General features: G+C 45.7%; 1 long non-coding RNA gene across 1 annotated transcript; it reads right to left on the bottom strand.

Moving 5' to 3' along the window:
* Positions 1-2,483: 2,483 nt before the first annotated feature.
* LOC306828450 lies at positions 2,484-3,599 on the bottom strand. Its single transcript, XR_013779745.1, has 2 exons — positions 2,674-3,599; positions 2,484-2,582 (listed from the first exon to the last, which is right to left on the bottom strand). It is a non-coding gene; the product is annotated as an uncharacterized lncRNA (long non-coding RNA).
* Between the last annotated feature and the right edge of the window lie 1,609 nt (positions 3,600-5,208).

Here is a 5,208-nt window from a genome sequence, read left to right as displayed (position 1 = left end):
CTCGACCTGGGCGCTGCTGTGAGCAGGCACAGCGAGCGGGCACAGCGAGCAGCAGCATCCGGCGTGTTCTGAAACAAGAACAGCCGATGTATCAATAAGAAAGAAAAAAAACAATTGAAAGAGGGAAGGAGGATGTAGTCTGTGCTTTGACCTTGGGATGTGCAGGTTTATTGATTACTGGGACTGAGAGAGAAACCCCGTCACTGCTCTCTGACGCTGTCTCTCTTTAGGCTCTTCTGCCCCCTGGTGGTAGGATGTTAAAACACACTGGCCATAAGATGAGCTGAGAAGCTAAACAGCGTGACGTTTGTCTCAGGCTCCTGAACTGCTTTATATGACTCTATGAGTGTTATCAGTGACACCCTGTCTCAAGCACATGTCTATCTATCTGTCTATCTATCTATCTATCTATCTATCTATCTATCTATCTATCTATCTATCTATCTATCTATCTATCTATCTATCTATCTATCTATCTATCTATCTATCTATCTATCTATCTATCTATCTATCTATCTATCTATCTATCTATCTATCTATCTATCCATCCATCTATCTATTATATTAGCATGTATACCAGCAGCAGTAACGATGATAATGAAGTTGTCGATCAGAGTCGTTTCAGTGGGGCAGAATCTAGAGTCCTGACCCTGCCCCCATCAGGTCAGGCTGGTTCAGACTCTCCTTAAAGCTGCTCTGCTGGTGATATTTGATGAGTATCGCACATGAGAAAAAGGCGAGTATGGCAGACTGGATAGCCTATGACGGGTAAGATCCCCCCTGCTAAACCTGGGGACGACCTAAGACAGGCACAGCCACGAGTACTCGACCTGGGCGCTGCTGTGAGCAGGCACAGCGAGCGGGCACAGCGAGCAGCAGCATCCGGCGTGTTCTGAAACAAGAACAGCCGATGTATCAATAAGAAAAGAAAAAAAACAATTGAAAGAGGGAAGGAGGATGTAGTCTGTGCTTTGACCTTGGGTGGTGCAGCAGCGTTTTGCTTTTTTTTTTTAAATTGCTCATTATATCTAATGCCGCTCTGTGATGTTTGGATGTACTTATTGTAATTTGAATTAGTGATTTTGATCTTAGTTATTATTGATACCTGGGACTGAGAGAGAAACCCCGTCACTGCTCTCTGACGCTGTGTTAGACTTTTCTGCTTTGGCGTTCCGACCATAGTCACAGCGCACAGGGGAGACGCTGTAAACGTGAGAGGGTCCCTTCGTGGTCGCCAATGTTAACCTTTCCTGCTTCGGCGTTCCGACCGTAGTCACAGCGCACAGGGGAGACGCTGCTCCAGGGCCAAAGTGTCCTCGTACTTCGGGGCTAACCCTCGTCACTGTCTGTGGTGAAGCAACTGGTAAAATGAGACAAGTCTGGCCGTGTTGAGGCTGCTGGGCTTTATTCTCTCTCTTGATTTGAACGGTACACTTTTTTTGAAACTGACTTCTCTTTCTGCCTAATTCTGTCCCCGGCATCACCATGCATGTCTCGCGCACGCCTCTCAGCAGACACACTCGCGTGCCCGCGTCGCTCTCGCTCCACCACCTACACGCATGCGCACTCAGCCATTCACAAACAGACATACGCTACTTGTATAACAGCTGTCTCTCTTTGGGCTCTGCTGCCCCCTGGTGGTAGGATGTTAAAACACACTGGCCATAAGATGAGCTGAGATGCTAAACAGCGTGACGTTTGTCTCAGGCTCCTGAACTGCTTTATATGACTCTATGAGTGTTATCAGTGACACCCTGTGTGCTTGAGACCTCGAGCACATGTCTATCTATCTATCTATCTGTCTGTCTGTCTGTCTATCTATCTATCTATCTATCTATCTATCTATCTATCTATCTATCTATCTATCTATCTATCTATCTATCTATCTATCTATCTATCTATCTATCTATCTAACTATCTATCTCTCTCTCTCTCTCTCTCTCTCTCTCTCTCTCTCTCTCTCTCTATCTATATATCTATATATCTATTATATTAGCATGTATAGCAGCAGCAGTAACGATGATAATGAGGTTGTAGATCAGAGTCGTTTCAGTGGGGCAGAATCTAGAGTCCTGATCCTGCCCCCATCAGGTCAGGCTGGTTCAGACTCTCCTTAAAGCTGCTCTGCTGGAGATATTTGATGAGTATCGCACATGAGAAAAAGGCGAGTATGGCAGACTGGATAGCCTATGACGGGTAAGATCCCCCCTGCTAAACCTGGGGACGACCTAAGACAGGCACAGCCACGAGTACTCGACCTGGGCGCTGCTGTGAGCAGGCACAGCGAGCGGGCACAGCGAGCAGCAGCATCCGGCGTGTTCTGAAACAAGAACAGCCGATGTATCAATAAGAAAAGAAAAAAAACAATTGAAAGAGGGAAGGAGGATGTAGTCTGTGCTTTGACCTTGGGTGGTGCAGCAGCGTTTTGCTTTTTTTTTTTAAATTGCTCATTATGTCTAATGCCGCTCTGTGATGTTTGGATGTTCTTATTGTAATTTGAATTAGTGATTTTGATCTTAGTTATTATTGATACCTGGGACTGAGAGAGAAACCCCGTCACTGCTCTCTGACGCTGTGTTAGACTTTTCTGCTTTGGCGTTCCGACCATAGTCACAGCGCACAGGGGAGACGCTGTAAACGTGAGAGGGTCCCTTCGTGGTCGCCAATGTTAACCTTTCCTGCTTCGGCGTTCCGACCGTAGTCACAGCGCACAGGGGAGACGCTGCTCCAGGGCCAAAGTGTCCTCGTACTTCGGGGCTAACCCTCGTCACTGTCTGTGGTGAAGCAACTGGTAAAATGAGACAAGTCTGGCCGTGTTGAGGCTGCTGGGCTTTATTCTCTCTCTTGATTTGAACGGTACACTTTTTTTGAAACTGACTTCTCTTTCTGCCTAATTCTGTCCCCGGCATCACAATGCATGTCTCGCGCACGCCTCTCAGCAGACACACTCGCGTGCCCGCGTCGCTCTCGCTCCACCACCTACACGCATGCGCACTCAGCCATTCACAACCAGACATACGCTACTTGTATAACAGCTGTCTCTCTTTGGGCTCTGCTGCCCCCTGGTGGTAGGATGTTAAAACACACTGGCCATAAGATGAGCTGAGATGCTAAACAGCGTGACGTTTGTCTCAGGCTCCTGAACTGCTTTATATGACTCTATGAGTGTTATCAGTGACACCCTGTGTGCTTGAGACCTCGAGCACATGTCTATCTATCTATCTATCTGTCTGTCTGTCTGTCTATCTATCTATCTATCTATCTATCTATCTATCTATCTATCTATCTATCTATCTATCTATCTATCTATCTATCTATCTATCTATCTATCTATCTATCTATCTATCTAACTATCTATCTCTCTCTCTCTCTCTCTCTCTCTCTCTCTCTCTCTCTCTCTCTCTCTCTCTCTCTCTCTCTCTCTCTATCTATATATCTATATATCTATTATATTAGCATGTATAGCAGCAGCAGTAACGATGATAATGAGGTTGTAGATCAGAGTCGTTTCAGTGGGGCAGAATCTAGAGTCCTGATCCTGCCCCCATCAGGTCAGGCTGGTTCAGACTCTCCTTAAAGCTGCTCTGCTGGAGATATTTGATGAGTATCGCACATGAGAAAAAGGCGAGTATGGCAGACTGGATAGCCTATGACGGGTAAGATCCCCCCTGCTAAACCTGGGGACGACCTAAGACAGGCACAGCCACGAGTACTCGACCTGGGCGCTGCTGTGAGCAGGCACAGCGAGCGGGCACAGCGAGCAGCAGCATCCGGCGTGTTCTGAAACAAGAACAGCCGATGTATCAATAAGAAAAGAAAAAAAACAATTGAAAGAGGGAAGGAGGATGTAGTCTGTGCTTTGACCTTGGGATGTGCAGGTTTATTGATTACTGGGACTGAGAGAGAAACCCCGTCACTGCTCTCTGACGCTGTCTCTCTTTAGGCTCTTCTGCCCCCTGGTGGTAGGATGTTAAAACACACTGGCCATAAGATGAGCTGAGAAGCTAAACAGCGTGACGTTTGTCTCAGGCTCCTGAACTGCTTTATATGACTCTATGAGTGTTATCAGTGACACCCTGTCTCAAGCACATGTCTATCTATCTATCTATCTATCTATCTATCTATCTATCTATCTATCTATCTATCTATCTATCTATCTATCTATCTATCTATCTATCTATCTATCTATCTATCTATCTAGATAGATAGATATCTATCTCTCTATCTCTCTATCTCTCTATCTATCTATCTATCTATCTATCTATCTATCTATCCATCCATCTATCTATTATATTAGCATGTATACCAGCAGCAGTAACGATGATAATGAAGTTGTCGTTCAGAGTCGTTTCAGTGGGGCAGAATCTAGAGTCCTGATCCTGCCCCCATCAGGTCAGGCTGGTTCAGACTCTCCTTAAAGCTGCTCTGCTGGAGATATTTGATGAGTATCGCACATGAGAAAAAGGCGAGTATGGCAGACTGGATAGCCTATGACGGGTAAGATCCCCCCTGCTAAACCTGGGGACGACCTAAGACAGGCACAGCCACGAGTACTCGACCTGGGCGCTGCTGTGAGCAGGCACAGCGAGCGGGCACAGCGAGCAGCAGCATCCGGCGTGTTCTGAAACAAGAACAGCCGATGTATCAATAAGAAAAGAAAAAAAACAATTGAAAGAGGGAAGGAGGATGTAGTCTGTGCTTTGACCTTGGGATGTGCAGGTTTATTGATTACTGGGACTGAGAGAGAAACCCCGTCACTGCTCTCTGACGCTGTCTCTCTTTGGGCTCTTCTGCCCCCTGGTGGTAGGATGTTAAAACACACTGGCCATAAGATGAGCTGAGAAGCTAAACAGCGTGACGTTTGTCTCAGGCTCCTGAACTGCTTTATGTGACTCTATGAGTGTTATCAGTGACACCCTGTCTCAAGCACATGTCTATCTATCTGTCTATCTATCTATCTATCTATCTATCTATCTATCTATCTATCTATCTATCTATCTATCTATCTATCTATCTATCTATCTATCTATCTATCTATCTATCTATCTATCTATCTCTCTCTCTCTCTCTCTCTCTCTCTCTCTCTCTCTCTCTCTCTCTCTCTCTCTCTCTCTCTCTCTCTATCTATATATCTATATATCTATTATATTAGCATGTATAGCAGCAGCAGTAACGATGATAATGAGGTTGTAGATCAGAGTCGTTTCA

Source organism: Symphodus melops (assembly GCF_947650265.1).
Source record: "Symphodus melops genome assembly, chromosome: 8".
Taxonomy (NCBI): domain Eukaryota; kingdom Metazoa; phylum Chordata; class Actinopteri; order Labriformes; family Labridae; genus Symphodus; species Symphodus melops.
The sequence above is the reverse complement of the archived record's forward strand: the minus strand, read 5'-3'. Positions and strand labels throughout refer to the sequence as shown.